Genomic DNA, 21,495 nt, shown 5'->3' on the forward strand with positions numbered 1-21,495 from the left:
TCCAAAAACGCCTTACTGTACATGGTTGTTTTTTGGTAAAAAAACGCCTTACTATACATGGTCATTTTTTTCGTCCAAAAACACCTTACTATACATGGTTGTTTTTTGGTCAAAAAACGCCTTACTATACATGGTCGTTTTTTTTTCGACTAAAAACGCCTTACTATACATGGTCATTTTTTTCGTCCAAAAACGCCTTACTATACATGGTCGTTTTTTTCGGCTAAAGACGCTTTACTATACATGGTCATTTTTTTCATCCAAAAACACCTTACTATACATGGTTGTTTTTTTCGGCTAAAAACGCCTTACTATACATGGTCGTTTTTTTTCATCCAAAAACGCCTTACTATACATGGTCGTTTTTGGTCAAAAACGCCTTACTATACATGGTCGTTTTTTTCGTCCAAAAACGCCTTACTATACATGGTTGTTTTTTGGGAAAAAAACGCCTTACTATACATGGTCGTTTTTTTCGTCCAAAAACGCCTTACTATACATGGTCGTTTTTTGGTCAAAAACACCTTACTATACATGGTCATTTTTTTCGTCCAAAAACGCCTTACTATACATGGTCGTTTTTTTTCGGCTAAAAACGCCTTACTATACATGGTCGTTTTTTCATCCAAAAACGCCTTACTATACATGGTCGTTTTTTTCGTCCAAAAACGCCTTACTATACATGGACGTTTTTTGGTCAAAAAACGCCTTACTATACATGGTTATTTTTTTCATCCAAAAACACCTTACTATACATGGTCATTTTTTTCGTCCAAAAACAGCTTACTATACATGGTCGTTTTTTTGGTCAAAAACGCCTTACTATACATGCTCGTTTTTTTCATCCAAAAACGCCTTACTATACATGGTCGTTTTTTGGTCAAAAACGCCTTACTATACATGGTCGTTTTTTTTCGTCCAAAAACGCCTTACTATACATGGTCGTTTTTTGGTCAAAAACGCCTTACTATACATGGTCGTTTTTTTTCGTCCAAAAACACCTTACTATAAATGGTCGTTTTTTTCATCCAAAAACGCCTTACGATACATGGTCGTTTTTTGGTAAAAAAACGCCTTACTATACATGGTTGTTTTTTGGTAAAAAACGCCTTACTATATACATGGTCGTTTTTTCATCCAAAAACACCTTACTATACATGGTTGTTTTTTGGTCAAAAAACGCCTTACTATACATGGTCATTTTTTTCGTCCAAAAACGCCTTACTATACATGGTTATTTTTTTCGTCCAAAAACACCTTACTATACATGGTCGTTTTTTTCGGCTAAAAACGCCTTACTATACATGGTAATTTTTTTCGTCCAAAAACGCCTTACTATACATGGTCGTTTTTTTCGGCTAAAAACGCCTTCCTATACATGGTCGTTTTTTTCATCCAAAAACGCCTTACTATACATGGTCGTTTTTTGGTAAAAAAACGCCTTACTATACATGGTCGTTTTTTTCATCCAAAAACGCCTTACGACACATGGTTGTTTTTTGGTAAAAAACGCCTTACTATGTACATGGTCGTTTTTTCATCCAAAAACACCTTACTATACATGGTCGTTTTTTTCGGCTAAAAACACCTTACTATACATGGTCGTTTTTTTCATCCAAAAACGCCTTACTATACATGGTCGTTTTTTGGTAAAAAAAAAACGCCTTACTATACATGGTCGTTTTTTTCGTCCAAAAACGCCTTACTATACATGGTCGTTTTTTGGTCAAAAACACCTTACTATACATGGTCGTTTTTTTTGGTCAAAAACGCCTTACTATACATGGTCGTTTTTTTGGTCAAAAACGCCTTACTATACATGGTCATTTTTTTCGTCCAAAAACAGCTTACTATACATGGTCGTTTTTTTGGTCAAAAACGCCTTACTATACATGCTCGTTTTTTTCATCCAAAAACACCTTACTATACATGGTCGTTTTTTGGTCAAAAACGCCTTACTATACATGGTCGTTTTTTTTCGTCCAAAAACGCCTTACTATACATGGTCGTTTTTTGGTCAAAAACGCCTTACTATACATGGTCGTTTTTTTTCGTCCAAAAACGCCTTACTATACATGGTCGTTTTTTGGTCAAAAACGCCTTACTATACATGGTCATTTTTTTCGTCCAAAAACGCCTTACTATACATGGTCGTTTTTTGCTCAAAAACGCCTTACTATACATGGTCGTTTTTTTCGGCTAAAAACGCCTTACTATACATGGTAGTTTTTTTCATCCAAAAACGCCTTACTATACATGGTCGTTTTTTGGTAAAAAAAAAAACGCCTTACTATACATGGTCGTTTTTTTCGTCCAAAAACGCCTTACTATACATGGTCGTTTTTTGGTCAAAAACGCCTTACTATACATGGTCGTTTTTTTGGTCAAAAACGCCTTACTATACATGGTCATTTTTTTCGTCCAAAAACAGCTTACTATACATGGTCGTTTTTTTGGTCAAAAACGCCTTGCTATACATGCTCGTTTTTTTCATCCAAAAACGCCTTACTATACATGGTCGTTTTTTGGTCAAAAACGCCTTACTATACATGGTCGTTTTTTTTCGTCCAAAAACGCCTTACTATACATGGTCGTTTTTTTGGTCAAAAACGCCTTACTATACATGGTCATTTTTTTTCGTCCAAAAACAGCTTACTATACATGGTCGTTTTTTTGGTCAAAAACGCCTTGCTATACATGCTCGTTTTTTTCATCCAAAAACGCCTTACTATACATGGTCGTTTTTTGGTCAAAAACGCCTTACTATACATGGTCGTTTTTTTTCGTCCAAAAACGCCTTACTATACATGGTCGTTTTTTGGTCAAAAACGCCTTACTATACATGGTCGTTTTTTTTCGTCCAAAAACGCCTTACTATACATGGTCGTTTTTTGGTCAAAAACGCCTTACTATACATGGTCATTTTTTTCGTCCAAAAACGCCTTACTATACATGGTCGTTTTTTGCTCAAAAACGCCTTACTATACATGGTCGTTTTTTTTCGTCCAAAAACGCCTTACTATACATGGTCGTTTTTTTCATCCAAAAACGCCTTACTATACATGGTCGTTTTTTTTTCGTCCAAAAACGCCTTACTATACATGGTCGTTTTTTTCATCCAAAAACGCCTTGCTATACATGGTCGTTTTTTTCGTCCAAAAACGCCTTACTATACATGGTCGTTTTTTTCGTCCAAAAACGCCTTACTATACATGGTCGTTTTTTGGTCAAAAACGCCTTACTATACATGGTCGTTTTTTTTCGTCCAAAAACGCCTTACTATACATGGTCGTTTTTTGGTCAAAAACGCCTTACTATACATGGTCGTTTTTTTTCGTCCAAAAACGCCTTACTATACATGGTCGTTTTTTGGTCAAAAACGCCTTACTATACATGGTCATTTTTTTCGTCCAAAAACGCCTTACTATACATGGTCGTTTTTTGCTCAAAAACGCCTTACTATACATGGTCGTTTTTTTTCGTCCAAAAACGCCTTACTATACATGGTCGTTTTTTTCATCCAAAAACGCCTTACTATACATGGTCGTTTTTTTTTCGTCCAAAAACGCCTTACTATACATGGTCGTTTTTTGGTCAAAAACACCTTACTATACATGGTCATTTTTTTCGTCCAAAAACGCCTTACTATACATGGTCGTTTTTTTTCGGCTAAAAACGCCTTACTATACATGGTCGTTTTTTTCATCCAAAAACGCCTTACTATACATGGTCGTTTTTTTCGTCCAAAAACGCCTTACTATACATGGACGTTTTTTGGTCAAAAAACGCCTTACTATACATGGTTATTTTTTTCATCCAAAAACACCTTACTATACATGGTCATTTTTTTCGTCCAAAAACGCCTTACTATACATGGTCGTTTTTTGGTCAAAAACACCTTACTATACATGGTCGTTTTTTTCATCCAAAAACGCCTTACTATACATGGTCGTTTTTTGGTAAAAAAACGCCTTACTATACATGGTTGTTTTTTGGTAAAAAACGCCTTACTATATACATGGTCGTTTTTTTCATCCAAAAACACCTTACTATACATGGTTGTTTTTTGGTCAAAAAACGCCTTACTATACATGGTCATTTTTTTCGTCCAAAAACGCCTTACTATACATGGTTATTTTTTTCGTCCAAAAACACCTTACTATACATGGTCGTTTTTTTCCGGCTAAAAACGCCTTACTATACATGGTCGTTTTTTGGTCAAAAACGCCTTACTATACATGGTCATTTTTTTCATCCAAAAACGCCTTACTATACATGGTCGTTTTTTTCGGCTAAAAACGCCTTACTATACATGGTAATTTTTTTCGTCCAAAAACGCCTTACTATACATGGTCGTTTTTTTCGGCTAAAAACGCCTTCCTATACATGGTCGTTTTTTTCATCCAAAAACGCCTTACTATACATGGTCGTTTTTTGGTAAAAAAACGCCTTACTATACATGGTCGTTTTTTTCATCCAAAAACGCCTTACGACACATGGTTGTTTTTTGGTAAAAAACGCCTTACTATGTACATGGTCGTTTTTTCATCCAAAAACACCTTACTATACATGGTCGTTTTTTTCGGCTAAAAACGCCTTACTATACATGGTCGTTTTTTGGTAAAAAAAAAACGCCTTACTATACATGGTCGTTTTTTTCGTCCAAAAACGCCTTACTATACATGGTCGTTTTTTGGTCAAAAACACCTTACTATACATGGTCGTTTTTTGGTCAAAAACGCCTCACTATACATGGTCGTTTTTTTGGTCAAAAACGCCTTACTATACATGGTCATTTTTTTCGTCCAAAAACAGCTTACTATACATGGTCGTTTTTTTGGTCAAAAACGCCTTACTATACATGCTCGTTTTTTTCATCCAAAAACGCCTTACTATACAAGGTCGTTTTTTTTCGTCCAAAAACGCCTTACTATACATGGTCGTTTTTTGGTCAAAAACGCCTTACTATACATGGTCGTTTTTTTTCGTCCAAAAACGCCTTACTATACATGGTCGTTTTTTTGGTCAAAAACGCCTTACTATACATGGTCATTTTTTTCGTCCAAAAACGCCTTACTATACATGGTCGTTTTTTGGTCAAAAACGCCTTACTATACATGGTCGTTTTTTTTCGTCCAAAAACGCCTTACTATACATGGTCGTTTTTTTCATCCAAAAACGCCTTACTATACATGGTCGTTTTTTTTCGTCCAAAAACGCCTTACTATACATGGTCGTTTTTTTCGTCCAAAAACGCCTTACTATACATGGTCGTTTTTTTCGTCCAAAAACGCCTTACTATACATGGTCGTTTTTTTTTCGTCCAAAAACGCCTTACTATACATGGTCGTTTTTTCATCCAAAAACACCTTACTATACATGGTCGTTTTTTTCGGCTAAAAACGCCTTACTATACATGGTCGTTTTTTTCATCCAAAAACGCCTTACTATACATGGTCGTTTTTTGGTAAAAAAAAAACGCCTTACTATACATGGTCGTTTTTTTCGTCCAAAAACGCCATACTATACATGGTCGTTTTTTTCATCCAAAAACAGCTTACTATACATGGTCGTTTTTTTGGTCAAAAACGCCTTACTATACATGGTCATTTTTTTCGTCCAAAAACAGCTTACTATACATGGTCGTTTTTTTGGTCAAAAACGCCTTACTATACATGGTCGTTTTTTTCATCCAAAAACGCCTTACTATACATGGTCGTTTTTTGGTCAAAAACGCCTTACTATACATGGTCGTTTTTTTTCGTCCAAAAACGCCTTACTATACATGGTCGTTTTTTTTCGTCCAAAAACGCCTTACTATACATGGTCGTTTTTTGGTCAAAAACGTCTTACTATACATGGTCGTTTTTTTTCGTCCAAAAACGCCTTACTATACATGGTCGTTTTTTGGTCAAAAACGCCTTACTATACATGGTCATTTTTTTCGTCCAAAAACGCCTTACTATACATGGTCGTTTTTTGCTCAAAAACGCCTTACTATACATGGTCGTTTTTTTTCGTCCAAAAACGCCTTACTATACATGGTCGTTTTTTTCATCCAAAAACGCCTTACTATACATGGTCGTTTTTTTTTCGTCCAAAAACGCCTTACTATACATGGTCGTTTTTTTCATCCAAAAACGCCTTGCTATACATGGTCGTTTTTTTCGTCCAAAAACGCCTTACTATACATGGTCGTTTTTTTCGTCCAAAAACGCCTTACTATACATGGTCGTTTTTTGGTCAAAAATGCCTTACTATACATGGTCGTTTTTTTCGGCTAAAAACACCTTACATGGTAATTTTTTTCGTCCAAAAACATGGTCAATAATGCCTTACTATATATGGTCGTTCTTTACGTCCAAAAACGCCTTACATGGCATATATGGTTGTTTTTTTTTGGTCAAAAACGCCTAACGATAGATGCTGTTTTTCTTCAGTCTAAAAACGCCTTCCTATTTTTCTGTTCAAAATCTAAACACTAAGTTGCTATGACCAGGGTTTGAACACCCAATCTCTGGTTTGGCAATCCGACTGTTTTGGACTGAGCCGAGCAACCACTAAGTTCCTTGTGTTTGTTTTGTGCTTTTCCTCACATAAGTCAGTGTGGTTAAAACAATACTGTTTATAGCTCATTGCTGCAAGCAGCTGGGATTGAACCCAGAATCTCCGGAGTGCCACACTACCAATCAGGGGGTGAGCTATTCTACCATTTGGGAGTACGGGTTAGTCTTAGGTCTTTCCGCAAATCAGCCCGACTTTACATGTTGGTTACAAAAATACAAGACAAAGATAAATGCACAAGGAATCGAACACTGAACCTCTGGCTAGGGAATACATTACAATAACCCTGGTCCATGCCAGACCGACAATGACAGTGGATGTTTTATGTTCATCCTGAAATAAAGCTAACTAGAAATAGCAGCTTCAGAAAGAAGAGACATGGTCTGAGCGAACAAGGATTGAACTTGATTGTTTTTTTTCGGCTAAAAATGCCTTACGATACATGGTCGTTTTTTTCATCCCAAAACGCCTTAGTATATATACATGATCGTTTTTTTGGTCAAAAACGCCTTACTATACATGGTGTTTTTTTTTCGTCCAAAAACAGCCTTACTATACATGGTCGTTTTTTTGGTCCAAAAACGCCTTACTATACATGGTCGTTTTTTTCATCCAAAACGCCTTACTATACATGGTCGTTTTTTGGTCAAAAAAAAACGCCTTACTATACATGTCGTTTTTTTCCGTCCAAAAACGCCTTACTATACATGGTCGTTTTTTTTTTCGTCAAAAAACGCCTTACTATACATGGTCGTTTTTTTGGTCAAAAACGCCTTACTATACATGGTCGTTTTTTTTTCGTCCAAAAACGCCTTACTATACATGGTCGTTTTTTTTTCCTTCGTCAAAAAACGCCTTACTATACATGGTCATTTTTTTCGTCAAAAAACGCCTTACTATACATGGTCATTTTTTGGTCAAAAAACGCCTTACTATACATGGTCGTTTTTTTTCGTCCAAAAACGCCTTACTATACATGGTCATTTTTTTCGGGCCTTACTATACACATGGTCGTTTTTTTTCGTCCAAAAACGCCTTACTATACATGGTCGTTTTTTGGTCAAAAAACGCCTTACTATACATGGTCGTTTTTTTTCGTGCAAAAACGCCTTACTATACATGGTCGTTTTTTTCGGCCAAAAACGCCTTACTATACATGGTCGTTTTTTTGGTTTGGGTCAAAAACGCCTTACTATACATGGTCATTTTTTTTGGTCTAAAAACGCCTTACTATACATGGTCGTTTTTTTCGTCCAAAAACGCCTTACTATACATGGTCGTTTTTTTTCGGCCAAAAACGCCTTACTATACATGGTTGTTTTTTTTTGGTCAAAAACGCCTAACGATAGATGGTCGTTTTTCTTCAGTCTAAAAACGCCTTACTATACATGGTCATTTTTTGGTTCAAAAAAACGCCTTACTATACATGGTCGTTTTTTTCAATCCAAAAAACGCCTTACTATACATGGTCGTTTTTTTTGGGTCCAAAAAAAAAAACGCCTTACTATACATGGTCGTTTTTTTTCTTCGTGCAAAAACGCCTTACTATACATGGTCGTTTTTTTCCATCCAAAAACGCCTTACTATACTTGGTCGTTTTTTTTCGTGCAAAAACGCCTTACTATACATGGTCATTTTTGGGTCAAAAAACGCCTTACTATACATGGTCATTTCTTTCGTCCAAAAACGCCTTACTATACATGGTCGTTTTTTTTCAGCTAAAAACGCCTTACATACACATGGTCATTTTTTGGTCAAAAAAAAAAACGCCTTACTATACATGGTCATTTTTTTTTCGTCCAAAAACGCCTTACTATACATGGTCGTTTTTTTTTTTTTTCCAAAAACGCCTTACTATACATGGTCCGTTTTTTTTTTTTTTTTTTTTTCGGCTAAAAACGCCTTACTATACATGGTCGTTTTTTTCATCCAAAAAAACGCCTGACTATACATGGTCGTTTTTTGGTCAAAAACGCCTTACTATACATGGTCGTTTTTTGGTAAAAAAACACCTTACTATACATGGTTGTTTCTTTTCGTCCAAAAACGCCTTACTATACATGGTCGTTTTTTTTTTTGGTCAAAAACGCCTTACTATACATGGTCGTTTTTTTGCGCTAAAAACGCCTTACTATACATGGTTTGTTTTTTTTCGTCCAAAAACGCCTTACTATACATGGTCATTTTTTGGTCAAAAAACGCCTTACTATACATGGTCGTTTTTTGGTCATCCAAAAAACGCCTTACTATACATGGTCGTTTTTTTCGTCCAAAAACGCCTTACTATACATGGTCGTTTTTTTTCGTGCAAAAACGCCTTACTATACATGGTCGTTTTTTTTCGTCAAAAAACGCCTTACTATACATGGTCATTTTTTTCATCCAAAAACACCTTACTATACATGGTCGTTTTTTTTTTTTTTTCGGCTAAAAACGCCTTACTATACATGGTCATTTTTTTGGTCAAAAACGCCTTACTATACATGGTCATTTTTTTTCGTCCAAAAACGCCTTACTATACATGGTCGTTTTTTTCGTCCAAAAACGCCTTACTATACATGGTCGTTTTTTTTCGGCTAAAAACGCCTTACTATACATGGTCGTTTTTTTCATCCAAAAACGCCTGACTATACATGGTCGTTTTTTGGTCAAAAACGCCTTACTATACATGGTCGTTTTTTGGTAAAAAAAACACCTTACTATACATGGTTGTTTTTTTTCGTCCAAAAACACCTTACTATACATGGTCGTTTTTTTTTGTCAAAAAACGCCTTACTATACATCATGGTCGTTTTCTTGTAAAAAAAACAAAAAAAAAACAAAAAAAAAAAACCCCTTACTATACATGGTTGTTTCTTTCGGTCAAAAACGCCTTACTATACATGGTCGTTTTTTTGCGCTAAAAACGCTTTACTATACATGGTTGTTTTTTTCGTCCAAAAACGCCTTACTCTACATGGTCATTTTTTGGTCAAAAAACGCCTTACTATACATGGTCATTTTTTGGTCAAAAAACGCCTTACTATACATGGTCATTTTTTGGTCAAAAAACGCCTTACTATACATGGTCGTTTTTTTCATCCAAAAACGCCTTACTATACATGGTCATTTTTTTCGTCCAAAAACGCCTTACTATACTTGGTCGTTTTTTTTCGTGCAAAAACGCCTTACTATACATGGTCATTTTTGGGTCAAAAAACGCCTTACTATACATGGTCATTTTTTTCGTCCAAAAACACCTTACTATACATGGTCGTTTTTTTTCGGCTAAAAACGCCTTACTATACATGGTCATTTTTTGGTCAAAAACGCCTTACTATACATGGTCATTTTTTTCGTCCAAAAACGCCTTACTATACATGGTCGTTTTTTTCGTCCAAAAACGCCTTACTATACATGGTCGTTTTTTTTTCGGCTAAAAACGCCTTACTATACATGGTCGTTTTTTTTCATCCAAAAACGCCTGACTATACATGGTCGTTTTTTGGTCAAAAACGCCTTACTATACATGGTCGTTTTTTGGTAAAAAAAACCCCTTACTATACATGGTTGTTTCTTTCGTCCAAAAACGCCTTACTATACATGGTGTTTTTTTCAGTCCCAAAAAGCCTTAATATAAATGGGAGTTTTTTTTTCCTGGCTAAAAACGCCTTACTATACATGGTCGTTTTTTTTTTTTTTTTTTTTTTTTTTTTTGGGGGGGGGGGGGGGGGGGGGGTCAAAAACGGCGTACTATACATTGTCGTTTTTTCGTGCAAAGACGCCTTACTATAAATGGTTGTTTTTTTTTTGTCAAAAACGCCTTACTATACATGGTCATTTTTTGGTCAAAAACGCCTTACTATACATGGTCGTTTTTTTCATCCAAAAACGCCTTACTATACTTGGTCGTTTTTTTTCGTGCAAAAACGCCTTACTATACATGGTCATTTTTGGGTCAAAAAACGCCTTACTATACATGGTCATTTCTTTCGTCCAAAAACGCCTTACTATACATGGTCGTTTTTTTTTGGGTCAAAAACGCCTTACTATACATGGTCGTTTTTTTGCGCTAAAAACGCCTTACTATACATGGTTGTTTTTTTCGTCCAAAAACGCCTTACTATACATGGTCATTTTTTGGTCAAAAAACGCCTTACTATACATGGTCGTTTTTTTCATCCAAAAACGCCTTACTATACATGGTCATTTTTTTCGTCCAAAAACGCCTTACTATACTTGGTCGTTTTTTTTTCGTGCAAAAACGCCTTACTATACATGGTCATTTTTGGGTCAAAAAACGCCTTACTATACATGGTCATTTTTTTCATCCAAAAACACCTTACTATACATGGTCGTTTTTTTTCGGCTAAAAACGCCTTACTATACATGGTCATTTTTTGGTCAAAAAACGCCTTACTATACATGGTCATTTTTTTCGTCCAAAAACGCCTTACTATACATGGTCGTTTTTTTCGTCCAAAAACGCCTTACTATACATGGTCGTTTTTTTTTTCGGCTAAAAACGCCTTACTATACATGGTCGTTTTTTTCATCCAAAAACGCCTGACTATACATGGTAGTTTTTTGGTCAAAAACGCCTTACTATACATGGTCGTTTTTTGGTAAAAAAAACACCTTACTATACATGGTTGTTTCTTTCGTCCAAAAACACCTTACTATACATGGTCGTTTTTTTTTTGGGTCAAAAACGCCTTACTATACATGGTCGTTTTTTTGCGCTAAAAACGCTTTACTATACATGGTTGTTTTTTTCGTCCAAAAACGCCTTACTCTACATGGTCATTTTTTGGTCAAAAAACGCCTTACTATACATGGTCATTTTTTGGTCAAAAAACGCCTTACTATACATGGTCATTTTTTGGTCAAAAAACGCCTTACTATACATGGTCGTTTTTTTCATCCAAAAACGCCTTACTATACATGGTCATTTTTTTCGTCCAAAAACGCCTTACTATACTTGGTCGTTTTTTTTCGTGCAAAAACGCCTTACTATACATGGTCATTTTTGGGTCAAAAAACGCCTTACTATACATGGTCATTTTTTTCGTCCAAAAACACCTTACTATACATGGTCGTTTTTTTTCGGCTAAAAACGCCTTACTATACATGGTCATTTTTTGGTCAAAAACGCCTTACTATACATGGTCATTTTTTTCGTCCAAAAACGCCTTACTATACATGGTCGTTTTTTTCGTCCAAAAACGCCTTACTATACATGGTCGTTTTTTTTTCGGCTAAAAACGCCTTACTATACATGGTCGTTTTTTTCATCCAAAAACGCCTGACTATACATGGTCGTTTTTTGGTCAAAAACGCCTTACTATACATGGTCGTTTTTTGGTAAAAAAAACCCTTACTATACATGGTTGTTTCTTTCGTCCAAAAACGCCTTACTATACATGGTCGTTTTTTTTTGGGTCAAAAACGCCTTACTATACATGGTTGTTTTTTGGTCAAAAACGCCTTACTATACATGGTCGTTTTTTTCCATCCAAAAACGCCTTACTATACTTGGTCGTTTTTTTTCAGCTAAAAACGCCTTACTATACATGGTCATTTTTTGGTCAAAAACGCCTTACTATACATGGTCATTTTTTTCGTCCAAAAACGCCTTACTATACATGGTCGTTTTTTTTTCGTCCAAAAACGCCTTACTATACATGGTCGTTTTTTTCGGCTAAAAACGCCTTACTATACATGGTCGTTTTTTTCATCCAAAAACGCCTGACTATACATGGTCGTTTTTTGGTCAAAAAACGCCTTACTATACATGGTCGTTTTTTTGGTAAAAAAACACCTTACTATACATGGTTGTTTCTTTCGTCCAAAAACGCCTTACTATACATGGTCGTTTTTTTTTGGGTCAAAAACGCCTTACTATACATGGTCGTTTTTTTGCGCTAAAAACGCCTTACTATACATGGTTGTTTTTTTCGTCCAAAAACGCCTTACTATACATGGTCATTTTTTGGTCAAAAAACGCCTTACTATACATGGTCATTTTTTGGTCAAAAAACGCCTTACTATACATGGTCGTTTTTTTCATCCAAAAACGCCTTACTATACATGGTCATTTTTTTCGTCCAAAAACGCCTTACTATACATGGTCGTTTTTTTTCGTGCAAAAACGCCTTACTATACATGGTCATTTTTTTCATCCAAAAACACCTTACTATACATGGTCGTTTTTTTTCGGCTAAAAACGCCTTACTATACATGGTCATTTTTTGGTCAAAAACGCCGTACTATACATGGTCATTTTTTTCGTCCAAAAACGCCTTACTATACATGGTCGGTTTTTTTCGGCTAAAAACGCCTTACTATACATGGTCGTTTTTTTCATCCAAAAACGCCTGACTATACATGGTCGTTTTTTGGTCAAAAACGCCTTACTATACATGGTCGTTTTTTGGTAAAAAAACACCTTACTATACATGGTTGTTTCTTTCGTCCAAAAACGCCTTACTATACATGGTCGTTTTTTTTTGGGTCAAAAACGCCTTACTATACATGGTCGTTTTTTTGCGCTAAAAACGCCTTACTATACATGGTTGTTTTTTTCGTCCAAAAACGCCTTACTATACATGGTCATTTTTTGGTCAAAAAACGCCTTACTATACATGGTCATTTTTTGGTCAAAAAACGCCTTACTATACATGGTCGTTTTTTTCACCAAAAACGCCTTACTATACATGGTCATTTTTTTCGTCCAAAAACGCCTTACTATACTTGGTCGTTTTTTTTCGTGCAAAAACGCCTTACTATACATGGTCATTTTTTTCATCCAAAAAACACCTTACTATGCATGGTCGTTTTTTTTCGGCTAAAAACGCCTTACTATACATGGTCATTTTTTGGTCAAAAACGCCGTACTATACATGGTCATTTTTTTCGTCCAAAAACGCCTTACTATACATGGTCGTTTTTTTCGTCCAAAAACGCCTTACTATACATGGTCGTTTTTTTTCGGCTAAAAACGCCTTACTATACATGGTCGTTTTTTTCATCCAAAAACGCCTGACTATACATGGTCGTTTTTTGGTCAAAAATGCCTTACTATACATGGTCGTTTTTTTCGGCTAAAAACACCTTACATGGTAATTTTTTTCGTCCAAAAACATGGTCAATAATGCCTTACTATATATGGTCGTTCTTTACGTCCAAAAACGCCTTACATGGCATATATGGTTGTTTTTTTTTGGTCAAAAACGCCTAACGATAGATGCTGTTTTTCTTCAGTCTAAAAACGCCTTCCTATTTTTCGGTTCAAAATCTAAACACGAAGTTGCTATGACCAGGGTTTGAACACCCAATCTCTGGTTTGGCAATCCGACAGTTTTGGAGTGAGCTGAGCAACCACTAAGTTCCTCGTGTTTGTTTTGTGCTTTTCCTCAAATAAGTCAGTGTGGTTAAAACAATACTGTTTATAGCTCATTGCTGCAAGCAGCTGGGATTGAACCCAGAATCTCCGGAGTGCCACACTACCAATCAGGGGGTGAGCTATTCTACCACTTGGGAGTAGGGGTTAGTCTTAGGTCTTTCCGCAAATCAGCCCGACTTTACATGTTGGTTAAAGAAATACAAGACAAAGGTAAATGCACAAGGAATCGAACACTGAACCTCTGGCTAGGGAATACATTACAATACCCCTGGTCCATGCCAGACCGACAATGACAGTGGATGTTTTATGTTCATCCTGAAATAAAGCTAACTAGAAATAGCAGCTTCAGAAAGAAGAGACATGGTCTGAGCGAACAAGGATTGAACTTGATTGTTTTTTTTAAACATGGTTGGTTTTTTTTCGGCTAAAAACGCCTTACTATACATGGTCATTTTTTTCGTCCAAAAACGCCTTACTATACATGGTCGTTTTTTTCGTCCAAAAACGCCTTACTATACATGGTCGTTTTTTTTCGGCTAAAAACGCCTTACTATACATGGTCGTTTTTTTCATCCAAAAACGCCTGACTATACATGGTCGTTTTTTGGTCAAAAACGCCTTACTATACATGGTCGTTTTTTGGTAAAAAAAAACACCTTACTATACATGGTTGTTTCTTTCGTCCAAAAACACCTTACTATACATGGTCGTTTTTTTTTTCGGTCAAAAACGCCTTACTATACATGGTCGTTTTTTTGCGCTAAAAACGCCTTACTATACATGGTTGTTTTTTTCGTCCAAAAACGCCTTACTATACATGGTCATTTTTTGGTCAAAAACGCCTTACTATACATGGTCATTTTTTGGTCAAAAAACGCCTTACTATACATGGTCATTTTTTGGTCAAAAAACGCCTTACTATACATGGTCGTTTTTTTCATCCAAAAACGCCTTACTATACATGGTCATTTTTTTCGTCCAAAAACGCCTTACTATACTTGGTCGTTTTTTTTCGTGCAAAAACGCCTTACTATACATGGTCATTTTTGGGTCAAAAAACGCCTTACTATACATGGTCATTTTTTTCGTCCAAAAACACCTTACTATACATGGTCGTTTTTTTTCGGCTAAAAACGCCTTACTATACATGGTCATTTTTTGGTCAAAAACGCCTTACTATACATGGTCATTTTTTTCGTCCAAAAACGCCTTACTATACATGGTCGTTTTTTTCGTCCAAAAACGCCTTACGATACATGGTCGTTTATTTTCGGCTAAAAACGCCTTACTATACATGGTCGTTTTTTTCATCCAAAAACGCCTGACTATACATGGTCGTTTTTTGGTCAAAAACGCCTTACTATACATGGTCGTTTTTTGGTAAAAAAACACCTTACTATACATGGTTGTTTCTTTCGTCCAAAAACGCCTTACTATACATGGTCGTTTTTTTTGGGTCAAAAACGCCTTACTATACATGGTTGTTTTTTGGTCAAAAACGCCTTACTATACATGGTCGTTTTTTTCCATCCAAAAACGCCTTACTATACTTGGTCGTTTTTTTTCGTGCAAAAACGCCTTACTATACATGGTCATTTTTGGGTCAAAAAACGCCTTACTATACATGGTCATTTTTTTCGTCCAAAAACACCTTACTATACATGGTCGTTTTTTTTCAGCTAAAAACGCCTTACTATACATGGTCATTTTTTGGTCAAAAACGCCTTACTATACATGGTCATTTTTTTCGTCCAAAAACGCCTTACTATACATGGTCGTTTTTTTCGTCCAAAAACGCCTTACTATACATGGTCGTTTTTTTCGGCTAAAAACGCCTTATTATACATGGTCGTTTTTTTCATCCAAAAACGCCTGACTATACATGGTCGTTTTTTGGTCAAAAACGCCTTACTATACATGGTCGTTTTTTGGTAAAAAAACACCTTACTATACATGGTTATTTCTTTCGTCCAAAAACGCCTTACTATACATGGTCGTTTTTTTTTGGGTCAAAAACGCCTTACTATACATGGTCGTTTTTTTTGCGCTAAAAACGCCTTACTATACATGGTTGTTTTTTTCGTCCAAAAACGCCTTACTATACATGGTCATTTTTTGGTCAAAAAACGCCTTACTATACATGGTCATTTTTTGGTCAAAAAACGCCTTACTATACATGGTCGTTTTTTTCATCCAAAAACGCCTTACTATACATGGTCATTTTTTTCGTCCAAAAACGCCTTACTATACTTGGTCGTTTTTTTTCGTGCAAAAACGCCTTACTATACATGGTCATTTTTTTCATCCAAAAACACCTTACTATACATGGTCGTTTTTTTTCGGCTAAAAACGCCTTACTATACATGGTCATTTTTTGGTCAAAAACGCCTTACTATACATGGTCATTTTTTTCGTCCAAAAACGCCTTACTATACATGGTCGTTTTTTTCGTCCAAAAACGCCTTACTATACATGGTCGTTTTTTTTCGGCTAAAAACGCCTTACTATACATGGTCGTTTTTTTCATCCAAAAACGCCTGACTATACATGGTCGTTTTTTGGTCAAAAACGCCTTTTTTTGGTAAAAAAAAACACCTTACTATACATGGTTGTTTCTTTCGTCCAAAAACACCTTACTATACATGGTCGTTTTTTTTTGGGTCAAAAACGCCTTACTATACATGGTCGTTTTTTTGCGCTAAAAACGCCTTACTATACATGGTTGTTTTTTTCGTCCAAAAACGCCTTACTATACATGGTCATTTTTTGGTCAAAAAACGCCTTACTATACATGGTCATTTTTTGGTCAAAAAACGCCTTACTATACATGGTCATTTTTTGGTCAAAAAACGCCTTACTATACATGGTCGTTTTTTTCATCCAAAAACGCCTTACTATACATGGTCATTTTTTTCGTCCAAAAACGCCTTACTATACTTGGTCGTTTTTTTTCGTGCAAAAACGCCTTACTATACATGGTCATTTTTGGGTCAAAAAACGCCTTACTATACATGGTCATTTTTTTCGTCCAAAAACACCTTACTATACATGGTCGTTTTTTTTCGGCTAAAAACGCCTTACTATACATGGTCATTTTTTTCGTCCAAAAACGCCTTACTATACATGGTCGTTTTTTTCGTCCAAAAACGCCTTACTATACATGGTCGTTTTTTTTTCGGCTAAAAACGCCTTACTATACATGGTCGTTTTTTTCATCCAAAAACGCCTGACTATACATGGTCGTTTTTTGGTCAAAAACGCCTTACTATACATGGTCGTTTTTTGGTAAAAAAACACCTTACTATACATGGTTGTTTCTTTCGTCCAAAAACGCCTTACTATACATGGTCGTTTTTTTTGGGTCAAAAACGCCTTACTATACATGGTTGTTTTTTTCGTCCAAAAACGCCTTACTATACATGGTCATTTTTTGGTCAAAAAACGCCTTACTACACATGTTCGTTTTTTTGGCGGCCAAAAACGCCTTACTAAACATGGTAGTTTTTTTTCTGGCAAGAAACGCCTTCCCGTACATGGTTGTACTATACATCAGGGGTTTCAAACTAATTCTAGTCGTGAGCCAATTTGATGTTACGCCGTTATAACCAGACACAATTTGAAGACTTGCACTCAACAAATCAATAGATGACGAGCTTTGAAATCAGTTTGATGGAAAAGAAAAAAGTTTTCATATTTAAAGTTTCATGCTGTTATATGCTTAGTCAACACTTGTGACTCAATACACAATTGAAGCACAGACAACCTGGGGTCAATCAGGTCAACAGACACAGCACGTTAAACTGTCAGCTTCACAGAATTTAGGACTTGGGAAACTCCTTATCACAGGAGTAATTTAGGACTTCACAGGAAGAGGTCATTAGCCAGGTTACAAATTTATCAGTTCATGGAAAACACAATGTTTTATTGCTTACAGCTGTTGGTGCTCAGAACGTCCAGAGGTGTGGTATTATAATCAAGAAAACTATGTTTTACTGATGTATCACTTTAATTTGCCTGCACTCTCAATAAATAGCTTGGCAGAGGGCCGCAGAATTCAGGCGTATGTCATGGATGACTGCGTTTCCTGCCGGCAGTAGGGACAATCTTTCTGTTTCAGAGTCTTCGTCCACAGTGTCTGACTGTCATATCTCTGACATCCGTCCACTCGATTATCATAGTTTGTTCCATTATTGTTCAAGTTAAGCGTCAACAGGATAGCAACATGTCAAGGTCATACATTACACATGACGATTCGACAGTTCAATAGAGATTTTAGCATGTTGACACACACAATTTGCTTTCGTGGGCCATATAAAATGACCTGGCGGGCTGGGCGTTGATTTTGACCTGTGCGATACATAGTCAAATTTCCCTTCGAAATTTTAAGAAGCCCTTCAGGCGATATAAAAGGGGCTACTGAATCCACTCTGCAATGACCTCCCACAGGGAAAGAAATGAGGAGCTGGCAATGTTATTTTTTTTGATGAGCAAAAACTTTCCCAAGACGCTCCATCTATTCTCTGTGGGGCTCAAGGAGGTCCACTTTGGAACCTGGCATGGATCCAGAGTCAGGCTCTCCTGGGAGATATGCGGGGAGAAGCTAGCTAGCCAGTCCACTCGGTCCAGGTGCTGCGCCTCGGGGATGGTCTGCTCTTCTGTTCCTCATTATCGCAGAGAGCGAGAGTGAGAGTGAGAACAGCATTAGCAAGTTATTACTCATCCACTCAAGCATCTGAGAGCAGGTCCTTCCTCCTCCGCGGTAGATGCTTTCAGACCGCCCTCGGAGCTAAAGGCCGGCTAGGGACGCCAGCTAAGCGCTAACCGCTAGCGGATTGAGAGACCGTGTCCTTGAAGAGAGCTTGGGAGGTCCATCGGGCATTCTTTTACGCTCATCCGTGACGGATGAAGTGAAGCCTACAGGGCAGACTTTGGGGCTACAGCCGATAAGTATCTTTTGTCGAAAACCTTCGCACAAGATTCACACTTTTTGAAGTGGATTATGTTTGTTTAGTTTAGTTTTTCTGTATTCAAAGAGCTGACGGTGAAAAAAGGGTCATCACACAAACCTTGAGGGTCTTTTAAAATCAGCCGCAAAAGGCCCAATCAATTAGCCCGATGTCAGTGCTACGTTTTGTCCTGGCGGACGCGACTGACGCCATTTAAGTTATTAATGCCGCCCCGTCAAGTCCACCTGGGAAGAGACTTTGCATTACCTTGGAAAGGCTTAAATTCCGTCGCGTCAACGTAAACAAAGGCCGGTATGGACAAACATTAATAACAAGAGTTGTTGTGGAGTGCGTGTATTAAAAGAGCTGTCAATCACTTGGAAGTGCGTCAGTAACGACACAGGAGCGAGTCTTCATCCCGATGGCATGAAGACAGGGAGCGCAGCTAGCTTTATGCTAACATCTAGCGCAAAGTAACGCCTGCCAATAAGCTGGCATATCAACCCGAAAAATGCAAATACGTTGGGAAAGTATTTTGCAAAAATGGGCTTGTAGGTTTGGATCTAAAATGGCAATTTAAAAGCACAACTTTCCTAAAACCCCAACAACAAAGATTATGGGGTATTAAATTGTGTGTTAAATTATAAGAGTGTAAACAATTCATGGTAAGGGTTCCTGTTACATCATAAATTATGACAGTCCAGCTAGCTATCAAACGATCTACCTAGCTATCTATTTGCTATCTGTTAGTTATCTATTAGCTAGCTATTAGCTCGCTGGCTAGCTCTCTATTAGCTAGCTAGCTTTCTATCTATTTGAGTTACTTCCGGGTTATGTGAACGCTGGCACGTGTGGCTGCCGCTGCTCACCAACAGAAAAATGTATCCCGTTACTGTAAAGTGACCATGAGAGTTTTGAAATGCGCTAATAAATGAAATGTATTATTATTATTATTATTAAAATGGTATTGATAGCTAATTTATCAACTATTTTGGAAAAACACAATCTCACAAATGCGAAGAGTATCACAAAATTGCTTTATAACTTTGAATATAGCCAAAATGAGTATATGAGTGTGTGTGTGTGTGTATGCGTGTGTGTGTGTGTGTGTGTGTGTGTGTGTGTGTGTGTGTGTGTGTGGGTGTGTGTGTGTGTATGGGGTGTGTGTGCGTGTGTGTGTATGCGTGTGTATGTGTGTGTGTGTGTTCAGACAAGCATTTGTCCAAATGGGTGCCAGGTACCTCGCACAAGTCCAATAATCTGCTGCAGATGGCGGCCTGATGGCAGCGTCTATATTTGGTCAGAAAAGTAGACGTAATCACGCACGTGCACACACACACATAAACACAAGTCAACGTGCGCACCGGCGTTCCTGAATGACCGCCAAAGACGATTTTCACGACGGTGGTTTTTAGTGCTGTGGTTCATGCGGGAGGTTAGCCGAAGAACCCTGAAGAGTTTGGATCCCAACCTGCCGTGATGCAACATGACAAAATGAACGCGACAAAACGCACACCGGACACTTCAAGAGGGACACCCACAACATCTAATAATAATACATTTCATTTATAAGCACTTTTCAAAACTTTCATGGACACTTTACAGTCACAGGATAAGTTTTTCTGCGGGTGGGCAGCTTTGAGAGATGCATATACAGTATAGATTCGGTAGAAGCCTTTAAAATGAAAAACTTGTAAGTCCTCACTTGTCATAAATGTCCTCACTACATATGGTCTAAAATGGTCATGATTTTCCAGGTGGTGCTGGTGGTGGGACCCCAAAAAAGCATTCAGGAGGGAGGAGAAGGGTGTATTTGACAAATTGTATTAAAACAAAGGCAGCAAGGAACACATTCTAAAAATTCAAAGTCATCAGAACAAAAAAAGTCCAAAGTATCAAACAAAACCATGAGTAAAAATATAAGAGGAAACAAACCTGACAGAGTGCACTCTGTCAACAAACAAACAATGGCGGGAGTCCTTTTAACTGCCACTGATTAAAACGACTAACGCCAGTGCAACTGAAGGCGCGGCCCGACAGTGCCACCTGTTGGTCGCCAACCAGAAAAAAAATCATCAATGAACAGAGCTTGTTTTTTTTAGGTCTAAAAATGGCTTTGTTTTTTTTCAGACTAAAAACGGCTTCCGATAAATCAGGGGTGTCAAAGTCATTTTTTGCCGCGGGCCACATTGTAGTTATGGTTTCCTCTCGAGGGCCGTTATGAATTTGAGGAACCCATTATAATGTTTAAATCCCTTCAAATATTACATATAGAGCACACAGCAAATTAATGAATAACTCGTTTTCAAATCTGAAGTCAAGAATAATGACTTTTATTGTGGTTGACATCCAAAAATGTGAAATTTTGGCTCAGATTTTAGCAATCATCATGGAATTTAACAAGTTTGATTTGCTTTTGCGGGCCGAAAAAAATGATGTGGCGGGCCGGATTTGGCCCGCGGGCCTTGACTTTGACACCTGTGCGATAAATGGTCGGAGTGTACATGGAGCGAGTATCCTGAAACTGTCTTAAAATAGACCACGACGCGAATCACAGTCTCCAAGAACGGATTAACGGCCTTTCCATTCATTTCAATGGGG

The 21,495-nt window shown here is 37.1% G+C and overlaps 1 protein-coding gene across 4 annotated transcripts in view; it reads right to left on the minus strand.

The window, feature by feature from the left end:
- LOC148897049 (uncharacterized) overlaps positions 1-21,495 on the minus strand; it is a 121,021-nt gene that overhangs the window by 11,362 nt on the left and 88,164 nt on the right. For all 4 annotated transcript variants that reach the window (XR_016115235.1, XR_016115234.1, XM_088998177.1 and 1 more), the window contains 2 exons: positions 20,259-20,365; positions 20,136-20,184 (listed from right to left, as the gene is read on the minus strand). The gene's annotated coding sequence lies outside the window, so the exon portion shown is untranslated. The remainder of the gene's footprint in view (positions 1-20,135; positions 20,185-20,258; positions 20,366-21,495) is intronic.

Source organism: Hippocampus bargibanti, linkage group LG06 (genome assembly GCF_051943395.1).
Source record: "Hippocampus bargibanti isolate YZ-2025 linkage group LG06, ASM5194339v1, whole genome shotgun sequence".
Lineage (NCBI taxonomy): Eukaryota > Metazoa > Chordata > Actinopteri > Syngnathiformes > Syngnathidae > Hippocampus > Hippocampus bargibanti.